This window comes from Lissotriton helveticus, chromosome 4_1 (assembly GCF_964261635.1).
Source record: "Lissotriton helveticus chromosome 4_1, aLisHel1.1, whole genome shotgun sequence".
NCBI classification, from domain to species: domain Eukaryota; kingdom Metazoa; phylum Chordata; class Amphibia; order Caudata; family Salamandridae; genus Lissotriton; species Lissotriton helveticus.
In genome coordinates this window covers 980,464,697-980,480,701 of record NC_136063.1, presented here as the reverse complement: position 1 = coordinate 980,480,701, position 16,005 = coordinate 980,464,697, and the positions used below count along the sequence as shown (strand labels likewise).

Sequence of the window (16,005 nt, the reverse complement as noted above, 5' to 3'; positions counted from 1 at the left end):
GCCGACCTTGCCCTATGGAAACACACGCGTGGTGACAAGACGGAGCAGCCATACTTGCCGAAGCCGAGAGCAGAAGCAGACCCCGCTGGCAGCAGCCCCGCCTTCCTGACGCGCTGAGAGACGCGCTGCTATCTCAAGCCGAGAGACCCAGCACCGGCGCTTCCGGGTAGCCCTCGCAGGCAGCCTGGAATATCGAGAGCAGAGAAAGAGATACCATTCCTCATTCATCCTAACTTCCAGGTACAGAACTGAATAACCCCTCACAGAGAATTCTTTAGTTATTCACTTGGCAAAAACAAACTTAACTTGAACTGTAACTTTCTATTCCCGCCCACGCATTAGACTTAGGTGAGGTACACGGGGTAGGCGTATTTAGAAACACCAGTTGAGTACGTTTAGTCAAATGTATATGTGTATGTAAATATATTTTAATCATTTTAAACATCATGTGGCTCAGAAACCATATCAATGTTTTTACAGTATTTTATACTATTGCTTTTAATGTATGCACTTTACTTAACTATAAGTATTGCAATAATATCGATCCATTTCTCATGTATGAGAAAAGAGACTGATCAATAAATAACACCTTTTATTGAACACGCCCGTCTCTTCCTTTTCTCTACATTCTGATGAGACTAAGAATGCACGCACTGACTGAGTAAAATGATTGCCTTGTGCTCACACGACTCTTGAGATTGACTCTTGATTAGGGGAGAGCAAAGTTGTCATGTTCTATGGTTGTCAGAAACTAAATCCCTTCTTGTCTAATCAGGGAAGTTAATCCTTCCTTGAACATTCGAGAAAGTTTCTAGCGAACTCTGAGCTTAGCTGGCAAACCCAAAAATTAAGTCTAGTATCGACAGTAGTAGACCTAGTTAACGTCTGGCCTAGGCCTTTACTGCTGTAGGTACTATTCCAATGCGCAGAGCCTATTGGGAAAATAGGAGCTACACTACAACAGTCTTTAGGTGATTTTTTCATACTTTTGTACCTGTCATGCTGCTATAAAAGGGCTACAAGCAGTGGAGGTCCATAGACGGTCGGCCGATTAAAAGAGACTTATCAGGGTCTCGGATTTTCTTCGCAATACAGCAGAGCAACTTCCACGCAGTAATAGTGATTCACTTATAAAAACTGAGAATTTTGACCTTGATTACAAAGTGTCAAGTTCATATCTAGTAGGTGATTTGTGGTAGCCGAATACGAGTCCGTCTTCCCCAGATACTTGTGGGATTACACCCAGGTGGTAGACGGGACCATCCTTACCATGTTTTCCCTTTTTTTCAGCGATACGGGTCATTTTGATCAAGATTCCTAATACTACGTCTTAAGCCATTATTCTTGGGATTGCACCCAGGTGGCAGACGTCACCAGTATTGCCATACTCTTACCCCTTTTTTGTGCGACACGGGTCAATTGATCAAGATTCTTAACTATACGTTTTGCCTTGAAAAAGTCTCCTTGAGACGAAACGCGTGTCGGCGGTGTGAGCTGGAAAGTTTTTATATCTATGAAAATAAAGATTTGGAAGTCTAATATCGGGTCTGGATCCATAATTTGGAGTCTGTTGTGATAAATTGTTATATACTAATGAATAAGGAAAAAATTCAAAATACAATATCATTTTTTGACAAATCCAAGAAACTAGTTTAAAATATTTTACAACAATAGATGTAACGTAACAAGCATTTGGGAGTGCTGTATGATCCTATTTCTTTTTTCTTGATATTGGCACATTTTGTGCATTTTAACATCTTAGGTGGTGGATGTATTTCAGGCGATAATAGCACCACTTTGAATGATATAAACACATATTTGTCTAAAATACTTCACGTTAAATGATCTTTTGAGATATGTATTGACGTTATGTGCGGACGTTTTCTCCTTTGATGGGGAAACACTACCACCAATCCTCTTTCGAATGCTGCTATAAAAGTGGTCAGGTGGCACCAATAGATACCTATGTCATTAATTTGCTCACTTGCCTTTCATTATTCGCTGTTCACTCATCTGTCCTCACTTCTTATTCATGGCTCGCTCCCTCAAGTATAGAGACACTCATAAGCAATGTTTCCTGTGCTAGTTTTCCTCTGTATGTGGGATCGCAATATTTGTATGCACCTTTTTATCAATGTGTGCACAGCAGTATGTTGCGGTAAGCAGAGGTAAATAGTGTGAGAAACAGTGCCCACTTCACTCCAGGCTATTAGGAACACTCTCTTGTAGAAAAGTGGGTTTCTGGTTGCAGTAACCCACCTACACACTATTTGCCAGGTTTCTGATGCACTTTGACTTGATGTACCCTGTGTCCCTGCCAATCAGGTTTCCAGGGCACTATACACTCTCCCAAAATGGTACCCTTTTGCCCCCAATTGTCACCTCTCTGGCCACATGTAAGTCCCTTAGAAAAAGTACAATGGGTACCAAGGACACTGTGCCCAGGGAAGCCCTCTATGGTCTGCAGCACATATTGAGCCACCCTTAAAGGCCCTGTACCTTAACACACACACACTGCCATTGCAGGCTGTGTGTTTTGGTGCAGAGAAAAGTGAAGAGTCGACATGGCACACATACCTGTGTGCCATGCCTGCATCCCACTGCCTATGGTACAGGTCAGCCACCCCTCTAGCTGGGTACACTATACCACTGGTGAGAGTACAGTTGCATGAGCACTGTACCCCTACAGTGTTTAAGTCCATTCTTAGACATTTTAAGTGCAGTGAAGCCATATAGATTATATAGTCTCGGAGTTTTTCATTACGAACTCCACCGCACCATAATGGCTTTACTGAATTCTGGGAAGTTAGGTATCAAACTTCTCAGCATAATAAACCCACACTGATGGCAGTGTTGGGATTTATTATACCATGCACTCAGAGGGAATCTTAGAGATACACCCTGAAAAAGAGAACAGCCTCTGGTGGGTTCCCCAACTGGTAACCACCAGCCTGCCATCACAAGACATGTTTCTGGACCAATGGGATGGGAGCCTTTGCTTCCTCAGCCCAAAAACGAAGCCTTTCCTGGGCAGAGGTGCTCGCAGCCCCCCCAGGTTATCTGTGGTAGGGGAGCTTCAAAGGCCTTGCCGCCTTTGTAACATGACCCGAGCCTCTCCTGCTATCAGGAGCTGGCCCTCTTCCTGTCTCTCCCCCTTTTCGGTGGGAGGACAGGCAGGAAAAATTAGAACAACCCAAAAGGTGTGCCCACCTATGCCAACCCCACCCCTCAGGTGGGAGAGGCGAGGTGAAGCTCACCCTTCAGTGCCCACCATCTTGCAGATGGCAGGCACTCTCCAATCAGTGTTAGGGATTGTGCCCCCTCTCCCACATAGGGTGAGCACACCAAGGGTGTAGTCACCCTAAGGTCAGAATTTTATTGGTGCCTGAAGCAGAGACCCATAAAATGCCCCCTAAATGCAGTATTTAGGGGGCAGCCCTGAACCCAGGAGGCAGATTCATGATACCTACAAAGAAGAAGGATGAAAGAAGATGGCCAGCAGAGGAGAATGCAGAGAAGAACTGGCTTGGCCCCAGCCCTACTGGCCCGCCTGCAGTTTCCTGAGATTCTGCGCCAAAGAGGGCCTTGTCCTGCAGCCAGTAATCTCCTGAACTCCTGTAAGGACTGACTCCCTTCAACGAAGACCGGATCTCCAGCAGCTCTGTTCAAAAGAATCACTAAAGAAATACTCAGAGCCTGCTGAGGACAAAGAAACCGGACGCCTAGAACAACCACTACACCTGATGCCTACGGCCTGTGTCTTGAGGTTGATGTAGATATCAAACAAATGAACACATCATCCTAACTTGGGGAAGATCTGATAATGTCTGCGTAAAGGTTTCATTTAAATACAAACATCTGAGAGCAGATGGTCCTTCCCTTTGAAGCCTTATATTTCTGATTGACTGATTGTTATGAATCAATCGCGTGTGATAGTAATTGTGGCCACAAATGATTAAAATCTCACCAATTTTTCAAATGGGATGTTAACTGATTAACAGAGGGTTTTTTCATAATAGGATCCAAAACTTGAAATGCATAATTCTGAAGGGGAGTATAAATAACCATAACACTATTGTTATTAAATGAATATTTTCAACATTGTATTTATATGAAAGTTATAGTAGTAACATCTAATTTTTAATTTAGTTTCTTGTGTGTTACTCAGGGAATTTTTTCTGTATCACATTTACTAACACAACTTTTAGATTAGTTCCCAGTCAATTTACAAAAAATTATGTTCACGATACATTCATCTTTCCTAAGTGCTTAATGATTTAAAAACTAAACCCAACACATCTTTATTGTTATGTGTTACTATAACCCCTTCTTTAGGGTGTGAAATTTTTAATAGTACTAATACTCATATTAACTTAAATCCTGAGCATCACATAGTGCCCCCTGCAGCTTTCTTTTTTTTATACTTCTTAGCAATTTGTCCATTTACTACATACTTTCATAATCACCTATAATGAGGGCATTCAGTTATCAGGTTGCTGCAGTCACTTAATACACCCTTTATTTCTAGGTAATTTGTACTTAATAGTTGCCAACACAAGTTTTTTCCTGATATAAATTCAAACAGTTTGACTAGGTGTTCATCACACCAAGATCACATCTCCTTCGTGCCACTATCTCATCACAGATCATAAACTGTTTTGACTTAAAAGACATATAGCAATCAGAGCGAAAGAGCTAACTTTTTCTCTCAGGTATATTTTTTCCAGGGGAGAATGTTTTCTTTGCCTGCCACAAGTTGTGAGATGTCTAAATAATAATCATAAGGTGATTTTTACACTTTCCCTGGGAGCACTAAGAAGTGAGTACTGATTATTGCAATTCAAGATGCTGGTAATTATAGGTCTGTGGTTGTCTCCAGAATATTGTTTACACTGAAAACAATGGTGGGCTTGCTTTATGAGAAATAATCAAAAATGGTAGAGTGAAAGCCCCAAATTAGCTTTTCTACAAATAGCTTCCTACTTAGCACCCAAATCCGCCCTCTAAAGTACCTTATCAGATATTGATCCTTTAGGTCTTTAAACCTTGAATTTAAGTATGGCATGTGCTGTCTTATGAGCATTTAATCAAATTCTTCACCCCTTATACATTTCATGTTGTTTTTTGCAATGAAAAGTATGTTTGGGTTGCTCTTCCTCAGAGGAGCAAGAATGCTGTTTCCCCTGTGCTGCTCTGTTGCTGATAATCTGATATCCAGTGCTATTGAAGATCTGTGAATACCTCTATCTTTTTATGCTTCTAATCTACATTGACCATTCCCAGAGCTAAAATCCTTTCGGTCATAACTTATTGCCTATATTGAGTGCACCAGAAACAAAATTATTGAAAGTGGTATTATAATGGCCATTTGGGGACGGATTAGAGCCAAAGGGCTAATATGTATAGCATGAGTTCATTTTGTCTGGATTCTGATACTTGTATGGTTGTTGACTTCACTCAAACTTCAAAGTGCTGCTGGTTACAAAATAGAGCTGTTTGTCAGTGACAAATAACCTGGGGCCATTTTGTAACATACTCCTCACTTACACAGTTATTCACTAACTATAACTAACTGATTGCTCATTATGTCACTTTCCTCACTCACCTCATTTAATCCTTGTTAGTTTATACATTTCTTCACTCATTCTTCCTCATTATCTTCTCTACTCACTCAACTTACTCCTCTGTCTCTCTCATGCTCTTAACTCTGACAACATCTCACAGATCTTTACTTTCTGATGGATACGTCTACCTGCAAATTCCTCATCTTTTTGAATATCCCCTGTGCCAATCAGGATCGGGAAACTCTTCAATAGCTCTCCTATGCAAATATAATGTGCTGGCTCCACTTCATTGCCATACATGGCATCACTGCGAAGTCATTAGAGCCATAAAATTCACCTTTAGGAGTGCTGACATCAGTTTCCTTCTTTGTGCTACACCTGCACATTCTGGAGCACTCCAAACTCTTCTCAGGAGTCTTGATGTCATGGGCAATTTCTTAAAAAATATAAAAAGTTTGGTTACAGTTACCTCACGATGATACCAGCCGAGCGGTATGGCTTTAAACCATACAGAGATTGTAATGGCCAAATCTCCATCAGAAATCCTGCAACATGTGCCTTTGGTGCCTGGGATTTGACCACGACCCGCAGGCCTGCAAATCATGTCAGTGTATGCATACAAAGGTGATTAAAGAACAAGAGGCCAAGATGTTTATGGCCTAGCACAAGACAAGCATTGGGGATGTCAAAATCGAGACAGTGATTGAAGTTGCTGCAGTAGCCATCTTCATCAAAGTCACCAAAGAAAAAAGAAAAAATTATAGAAGAGGCATGAGTCTCTCCGACATACTTCAAGAAGTAAGTCTCCACAACCCTGACTTTGCCACATTCAATGTCGCGAATCTGACATAATATCGACAGACAAAATATCTACATACAAAAATATCGACACAAAAATATCGACATCACAAATATCGGAGTTATATCTTCATAAAGGTAAGTACAAAAATAGCGGAAAAAAATATCTTAGTACAAAAATATCGAAATTAAAAAGATCGTTTTTTTAAATGTATTAATAATAATGTAAACATTTTTTAAAAATACATATAATTTTTCAAATATTAAATAAAAACATTAAAACATATTTAAAAAATAATAACTAATACATATACGTTTAAAATAAATTAAAAACTCTACATATAAATGAATATATATACTTACACCACATATTGCAACAGTAGGAAAAGCGTTGGATAGCGTAGGGATAAAAATTACTATTTCCACTCCAGAGGGTGCAACAGTAGGGAAAGCGTTGGATAGCGTAGGGGTAAAAATTACTATTCACACTCCAGAGGGTGGAACAGTAGGGAAAGCGTTGGATAGCGTAGGGGTAAAAATTACTATTCCCACTCCAGAGGGTGGAACAGTATGGAAAGCGTTGGATAGCGTAGGGGTAAAAATTACTATTCCCACTCCAGAGGGTGCAACAGTAGGGAAAGCGTTTTATAGCGTAGGGGTAAAAATTACTATTCCCACTCCAAAGGGTGCAACAGTAGGGAAAGCGTTGGATAGCGTAGGGTAAAAAATTACTAATCCCACTCCAGAGGGTGCAACAGTAGAGAAAGCGTTGGATAGCATGGGGGTAAAAATTACTTCCCACACTACTCCCCCTTTAACACACAACAAACTACACATACAAAAACACAATTAATATAAATATCAATTAATCAATTAATAACAATTAATATTATTAAATTGATGCAATTATAAATGACCTAATTAACACATATTAATTACCATTTTATTAACAATAAATACAAATAAATAAATACAATCTCTTTAATTAGTTAAATTTAATTATATAACACCCTATTCCCCTATAAACACACAACCCACTACACATAAATAAATCACATCATTTAATCACTTAATAATAATTAATTACCAAATAATTATTAATTAACAATAACAAAACATTATTTATATCAGAACATTAACTATAATTAATTTAATTAACTAATTAATAATAATTAATTAACAATTAATTATTAATTAACAATAACACAAAATTAAATATATCAGCACATTAACTCTAATTAATTAAATTAACTAATTAATAATAACTAATTAACAATTAATTATTAATTAACAATAATAAAAAATAAATATATTAGCACATTAACTCTAATTAATTAAATTAACTAATTAATAATAATTAATTAACAATTAATTATTAATTAACAATAACAAACAATGGTATATACTACAATATTAACTGTAATTAATTCAATTAACTAATTAATAATAATTAATTACCAATTAATTATTAATTACAACTATTTTTTTTAAAATTATTAATTAATTCATTATTATTAAATTACTTCCCACCCTATTCCCCTATAAACCCATAACCCGCTCTGATACTAAAACGCAAAATGTAAACAAAATTACTAATTTCAAAACATACATTAAAAAACATATTTAACAAACATATAAACAACATAATAAAATACATAACACTAAATAAAATTTCGATATTAGTAAATTTCGATATTAGTAACATACATACCTTAAAAACGATATTCTGTCTGTCGATATTTTGCACTTCGATATTCTGTACCATCGAAATTAAAACATCAATATTATTGTATCTCAATATTTTTATTTCGATATTTTGTCTCTCTACCCAAGCTAACACCTGGTGCCTTTCCCACAACATAATCTGAGGTTTCAGCAGGGGATTTACTTTTGGGACCATCAGCAATACACCCAACAGCAGCCCCAACAACAGGGGATCTTCCCTCTACAAATAGTAGAGAGGACAAAGCAAGGGAAGAGCAGATGCTCTACCCCTTTCTCCTTCCTCCTCTTCTTCCCCAACCACTACAGGGAAACAGCCATAGTTACCCTTGTCCGAACACACAGTCATTTTGGGGACAGACATCCCATTTTCACACGTTTGGAGGACTTCAGACCTTTCACAAGTTTTGAGGATTCCAGACGGTCTTGTAGATTGTGGGAAGGGGTATGCCCTACCCTTCCAGCAGAACCCTCAACCATCTCTTCCAGTTACCAGTACTCCTGCCAGACCATCTGACTGTCCTTCAGCAAGAGGTTCTGACCTTACTAGTAATGGGTACTCTGGAGTGTGTTCCAGAGCAGGAGAGGGGCTAGTGATCCTGTCCCTAGCTCTGGTTCTTCTAGCACTGGAAATGGAAGTCTAGATTGTGTCTGTTGACCTGCAAGATATCTACTTCCACCTTCCTATCCTGCAGATACACAGGAATTTTCTAGGCATCACGGTCCGATCCGAACACTATTAGTTTGCTGTTCTCCCATTTGACCTCACTTTGCTCCTCCAGTCTTCACAAAGGTGGTGGTGGTAGATTCAGACCATCACAGATGACAATTAATTCCAGAATTCCTTTACCGGGATAACTGGCTCCTAAAAGCCAACTCACCAGGGATGTGTCCTACCATTTGCACACAACTGACAAGTTGTCGGTCAATATGAACTTTTCCATCAACAATTCTACGTCTCCCCTAGTTACATTACAGTGCATCCAGAGGCATATTTATCAATGTTTTGCATTGCCCTTTACCCGCGCAAGGCAGTGCAGGGCTACACAAAACCTAGAATGAGATTTACCAAGCCTGGCTGGATTAACAAAAGGCTGCGCAAGTCATTGCCTTGCGCTACTCTGCCCTGACAAGGCGTTCCATAGGTGAAGCATGGATATTTCTATGCATCCATCCATTGATTTTGGTGCATTCTCCGAATAAATCTGGGAATGTGTCAACATTCTACACCTTCCCAGGGGAGGTACAGCGAGGAGAAATGTGTCTATATATTTTCATTGTTTCCGCTTTCTAAGTGTTCGGCATTCTGCAACACACTTAGTTGAGGGAAGTGTCTTTCAGCGTTGTGTTTGTGCAGGAAGATGACCCTTCCTGCACAAAAACAATACTGCACCCCTGTGCAAGGGTGCCTGCTCTGGTGCAAGCAGTACATGTTGCGCCATCACAAACAGAGGACAGGAATATGCCAAATAATGTTAAATATGGCACATTCCTGCTCTCTCCCTTTTGTGCAGCGCAGCAAGGTATCTTGCAGCAATGCTTTGCTTGAAGACGTTATAAATTGGAAGGGACGGGATGGCATACCATTGCAAAATGAGCCTTCCCTTCTTCTCAGAAGGTTCACAACATCCAGGCTATGATTGTGATGTTTCAAAATGGAGTGATTGTTCCAGTCCTGATGGTCTTATGCCTCTTCGATCTGCAATCCTCCTTCATCCTTCTGGTCACCTATGCATGCTGACACATGAGGGCACTCCAATGATGTCTTTGCAGGCAGTGGTTCAAGCACATTTTATAACACTTTAGTGGCCTTACAGTGGTAGAGGATGGACAACAATCTATCCCAAGTAAGTCAATTTCACTCTATCCCTCCTGTGGCAACAGGTATCACTGATGCCTCCACTCTAGAGTGGGTAATATATCTGGAAGAATGTGAGATCAGAAGCCCCTGGTCCCTAGATGAACGGAGATTGCTCATTAACCTCTAGGAATTACAGGTCATAATTTTGGCACTCAAGGTCTTCCTCACTTCCCTCAGTGATCAGTGTTTTCAGATCTTGATGGACAATAAACTATGTAGTATATCATCAAGCAGGGGTGAGTAGGGTCATACTTCTCTACCAAGAAGCTCTGAGACTCTAGTCTTGGGTTCAGGAACATTAGATTTGCCTGGTGGCACATCACCTTGCAGGTATGCTCAATGTGCTAGTGGATAGTTTCAGTAAGATTCATCTTGCCAACCATAAGTGGCATCTGGAATCGGAAGTAATCCAGGACATATTCCAGCTCTGGAGGACTCCTGATATTGACCTGTGTGCCACTCACGAGAACGCTCAATTCCTGAAATTCTGTGACCTCTAGTTTCCGATGCAGGGAGCATTGGGGGATGTGTTTCAGTTGAAGTTGAACTTTTCGCTTCATTATGTGTTTCCTTCCATTCCCTTGATTGCTCGAATTCTAAGGAAAAGTTTTCTTGATCAGGCCCAAGTAATCCTCATTGCCCCCAGATTTGCCACAAAGGGTGCAAAATGTAGACCTTATTCGCTTCTCCCTGTGCCCTCCGCTCTGTCTCCCTCACAGAGTAGACCTCTTGTTGCAGTCACATGGCGGGTTCTTCATCCCAACTGCTAAAGCCTCCACCTGTATTTCTAGAGATTTAACGGGCAACATGAGATCTCTTTATTTACCTTCTGAAGGTGTGGATATTAATTTGTGTGCCCACAGTCATGTCCCCAAGATAGTGTACTGAGGCAGATGGAATTCATTTACCAATTGATATGTAGACAGCTTAGTAGACCCTCTTCAGGTTCATCTGTCTAACATTTTAGGATTGTCCTTTCACTAGCTCAGCAGTGGGGCGCAGTGGGTACTGCTAAAGCTCACTTATCAGACTTTTCGGCTTTTCTTTGTTTACCTGACCGGCTGTCCCTTTTCAAACCATCCATAGTTATGAGGTTCCTAAAGGGACAATTAACAAGTTTCCACCAATAACTTTTAGGATGCCTCAATGGGGCTACAACTTGGTTCTCGTGTTTCTTTTATTTTCCCCTTTTGAACTATTACATAGTTGTCCTTTACGTTACTCACATTTAAGGCAGTCTTCCTGATCACTAACACACCAGCTAGACGTGTTAGCAAGTTGCAAGCGTTTAGTGTCAAACATATATTCATTTCTTTCAGTCCTAACAGATTGGTGTTAAAACCAAGGCTGCCTTCCTGCCAAACAGACTCCCAACCTTCTTCACTCATCCACAGGCAACCAAGTAAGAACAGAGACTGCATTGTCTTGATCATAAGAGAGCAGTTAGCTTCTATGTGGACAGAACATGCGAGTTAAGGCTAGATGATCAGCTGTTTGTGGGCTATATGGAGAAGGTGAAAGGCAAAAAAGTGCATGAGAGGACATTATCAAGATGGATAACCCTATGAATTACAATGTGCAGTGCTCTGGCTAACAAAGAGCCATCAGAAAGTATTAAAGCTCATTCCACCAGAGCAAGTTTTGTACTTCTGCAATGGCAACAGGAGTTCCGATAGCACACATCTGCAAAGTGGTGAGTTGGGTGTCCCTCTACACTTTTGCGTAGCATTACCATTTGAACTCAGAAGGGAGAATGGAAAGTCACTTTGCTCGCTGGTTCCTTGAGAAGTTCTTGGTAAAAACAGCCATGCACCCACACCTTGTCTCGTGACTATTGGGGAATGTATTCAAAAGGTGACGAATCTGCAAGTAGAGCAAATACGCCCTGGAAATTTCTCTATCCACCCACACAGAATTATGTACTCAATCAATCAATCAAATCAAGCTTTATTCGGATCATACAAAATGTCCATAAAAGCATTCTATGAAATACAATAAAATCCATTTATAACCAAGACTATGCAAAAGAAACATTATCTTAACATAATTAAAATAAGCACAATCATTATACATGTATACCTATAGTAATTCTTAGTTCAATTTTTCTAAGTGAACAAGGTCATTCCTTTGTTTTTTTGCTGACATTATTTAACAAATTACTGCATTGCAGACTGGTATTCTTTCCAAATTCCGTAAATAATTAAAAGAAGTTTTATAGGATTACAGGCAATTATCTTTAAAAATTGGACGGAGATACATTTTTCTAATTTCTATATACAAATTACAAAAGAGTCAAAAGTGAAGAGTGCTTTGTTTGGATCTACCATCACAGTCAGTCACGGGCAGTTTGGAAGATTAGCACACCACTTGCCCCTTTTAGGAAAAGCAAAAAGATGGTGTAATGTATTCATCCGTATCTGGTTAGGTAGAATCTATGCTGTACATTAGTTATAAAAACGAGGTATGGCTGCAGACCCATGGCGATTGGTCCCTTAAGATAAGATATACCAATTTTCTTAGAACCTGAAACCTCATCTCTTAAGGCTGTCCTAACATTCAGGAGACTCCTTTTCAAATCAACCTTACTGATGTGTTGTATGTCTTCAGGTTGATTTCCATTCAGGGGCAAGTTGCATTCTTCTAAGAGCCCACTAATATACTTAACCAAGGTATTTTCTTGCATCGGTCTGGGGACAAACAGTCTAAAATAATATCCCTCGTAAAGCGAGTTTCTTCCCTAGTCCACATATGGTGCCACAAATTTAAGGCGGCTATGGTAATCAAATTGTGTATATATGGTGTTCCGGTTTCTCTATGCAAGATAATGAAAGGGGTAAAGGCCGGTACGGCTAACAAACGTCTTAAAAAGTTGTTTGCAAGAATTTGTAATGGCAAAGTATCCGTCTGGCCCCATAGTGCTCCCCGGTGATGCACTTTGCTCCGTATAGCTTGAGAATCTCCCGTACAGGTTTTTTACCAATTCTTTGGGAGAATCTAAAAATAGCCTCCCCCAATTTCACAAATTTCAACTTGCATAGAGTTATATGTGTATTCCAAGTACCTTTACTGTTAAAAGGAATCCCTAAGTAAGAACATGTAAACGTTCTCTCTATTAATGTCGCGTTAATATAATGTGATTTTGTTTTAATATTCCTTTTACCGCAGGACATAACCAAAGTCTTACTCAGGTTAATTTTTAAATGTTTTCCGTCATAAATCTAGTAAAATTGTCCATCAGGGACTGTAATCCGTTCGCTGTCCTTGAAATTAGGACAGCATCATCGACGTACAATAATAGGAGTGTTGCCCACTTACCGATCATTGGGACATCTACCCCCAAATTCTGTAGTAAAATATCAACGCCATTTATATGAAGTGAAAACAGAAGAGGTGCAAGTGTGCAGCCTTGTCTTATTCCATGTGTAATATTAAAGTGCTTTTTGCATTCCCCATGTATTCCATAACGTATCTTTGCGGACAGACGAGCATAGATTTTAGATAAGAAACTAATAATATCCTCCGGGGCTCCCATCCCTCCCAACGTCTCCCATAAAATGCACTTGACAAATCTACAAAGCAAAGGTGCAAGTATCCTTCCCTAGCGAAGGTGTATTTTCCTATTATTGTTGTAATACTTTATTCGATATAATCATATCATAAAAGTACAAACATTCAAGTTAATGGCATACATGATAAAAATGTACAATTCATAAGATAAAAACCAATAAAAATATTATTTACACTTTTAAAACAACTCTGATAGCGGTACTAAAGTGCAACAACGGTAATATACATATGGGCTTTCTGTACATGCAGGATCTATACTTTATTAGTATTTAGCAATCTGGTGCGAGTGAGCCATGCACTTGATAGGTACTTTGCAACTCCGCATACAACAAATAAAGATGTTGTATCCGTTAAGTGAATGGGGATGGCGACCCTAAAATCTCTAACCCCCAACTCCCTGCATACTGGCAACCATCGCGATCTCGCCCTCTTGTATGCTTTGCAACCAAACAGAAAGTGTGGTAGGGATTCGGTCTCACATGGAGAGCTTGGACAGGTGCCATTTGAGACCCGTGTTCCTTTCCATCCCCTAATAAATTTGTTAAGGGGTAGTGTCCCATACCTCATTTTAAAAATAATTGATCTGTCTTTTGGTATTTGGATGAAATCTAATAATGGTTCAAACCTCCTAGTGGGCTTATGCTCCAAAAATTGTGTGGTTAGAGCTTCCAATTGTGTACTCTTCTGTTCCTCAGTGTGTACCCACTCCCAGTAGATTTTCTTAACAACTTGCTTTGGAGGAGGGGACTGTGAGGTCCAGGATTCAGCCAATCCCAGCTTTATGACCATTTGCCTCAATTTGTTTAGCCACTGGATCTTATTCGCACTATTCAAGGCTATCAGTTCGTCCATCACCAGGGCGTAATTTGCTAGTTCTGGGGTCCTTCTCAGGCGCACCCAGAACAGCACAGGGCGAAGGAGTACTATGTCTAAAATGGAGCGTTTGCCCATATCATGAAAAAGGGGCTTCAATGGGGTTGAGATAGGAACGGCAACTAAGTCCCTTATAAACTTATTCTCTGCTCTAGCCAGAACGGTGACATTTTCGCAGCCCCACAGTTCCAACCCATAGACTGCGGAGGACAGCACCTTCCCTTCATATACAGCTAGAGCCCGGGCTATAGGCCTGCTGACTGACATACGCTGACTCCTCAGACTGGCTCCCGAGACTCTCTTGAGGTTTAGCAGCATCTTGGCAACATGGGAGTTCCATTTCATTCTATTGTTAATCCTGATTCCCAGGTAGTCAAAATCCTCCACCACCTCAAGAGGCGACCCATTAAGGGTGATATTAATTATCTTTGCTTTTTTTGAAGGGGGCAGCACCATTAACTTGGTTTTGGATGTATTCAAGGTCAGCCTGCGTTCATCGCAAAATAGACTGAATCTGTCCAGTAGTTTCTGCAGCCCCGAAGGGGTTTTGGACAACAGGAGGGTGTCATCTGCGAAGAGGAGGGTTGGTGTTTTCTCCCCCGCCAGGACAGGGGCATCGGCATTGTCCTCCCTCAAATGGTCTACCACCCCATTGATAAAAAGGGAGAACAATGTCGGGGCCATCACACAGCCCTGGCGTACCCCCCTATCCACAGGCACCCTCCCTGTTAGCTGTCTCTGATTCCGCCATCTAATTCTAGCATAATTATCTTCGTGAAGTTTAACTATAAACTCCAGGAGGTAACGCGGGAACCCCATTTCCAGCAGCACCCTCCAGAGTTTATCACGAGGCACCAAATGAAAGGCCCTTTTGAGGTCTATGAAGGCCAGATATAAATTCCCCTTCATAATGGTTACTGATTTCTAGTATATTGCCCAAAACCTGAAAACCTGGTCCATAGTACCCACATTCTGGCGGAAACCCGCCTGGAAGTGGGACAGTATATTCCCCTCCTCTAGCCACATACCTACTCTATTTATAATGATCCTGCCAATTATTTTCTGAGCAGCGTCGATTAAACTAATCGGCCTGTAGTTGGCAGGGTCCTCCCTATCGCCTTTCTTATGGAAAGTAACAACTTCAGTGCCCCTCCACGAGTCAGGGACCATGAAGGATCCATGAAGGATTCTATTCATTAGAGGAGCAATAAAATCAGACCACAGCTTAGGGTCATGTATGTATAGATCGCCCGGTAACCCATCCGGGCCTGCCGCTTTAGAGGGGGGTTATGCTCCTGATAGCATCAGAAACTTCTCGGTCTACAAATTGTTCTACAGGTGTAAGTTCCTCATTAATAAAGTCATTTTGTACCCTCCATAATTGAACTAAATCATCTTCGCCACAATACAGATTTGAAAAATGGGAATGCCATTGTTGCTCAGTTATATGGTTAGGGAGGGGCTCTACTCCTCTCCTGTCAAGTTTGTTTATCAAGTTCCAAAACAGGGTAGAGTTCTTCGAACTGGCAGCGATCTTAAGTTGTTGCCAATATTCATCCTCCCAGTCCTTCTTTGCACTTTTAATGCAATCGCTATATTCCCTTCTAGCCGTCCTAACTG

At 40.4% G+C, this 16,005-nt stretch overlaps 1 protein-coding gene across 3 annotated transcripts in view; it reads right to left on the bottom strand.

Annotated features, from left to right (window-relative positions):
* The window catches only part of MPPE1 (metallophosphoesterase 1), a 766,027-nt gene that overhangs the window by 500,861 nt on the left and 249,161 nt on the right, over nucleotides 1-16,005 (bottom strand). The gene's annotated exons all lie outside the window — the stretch shown is intronic.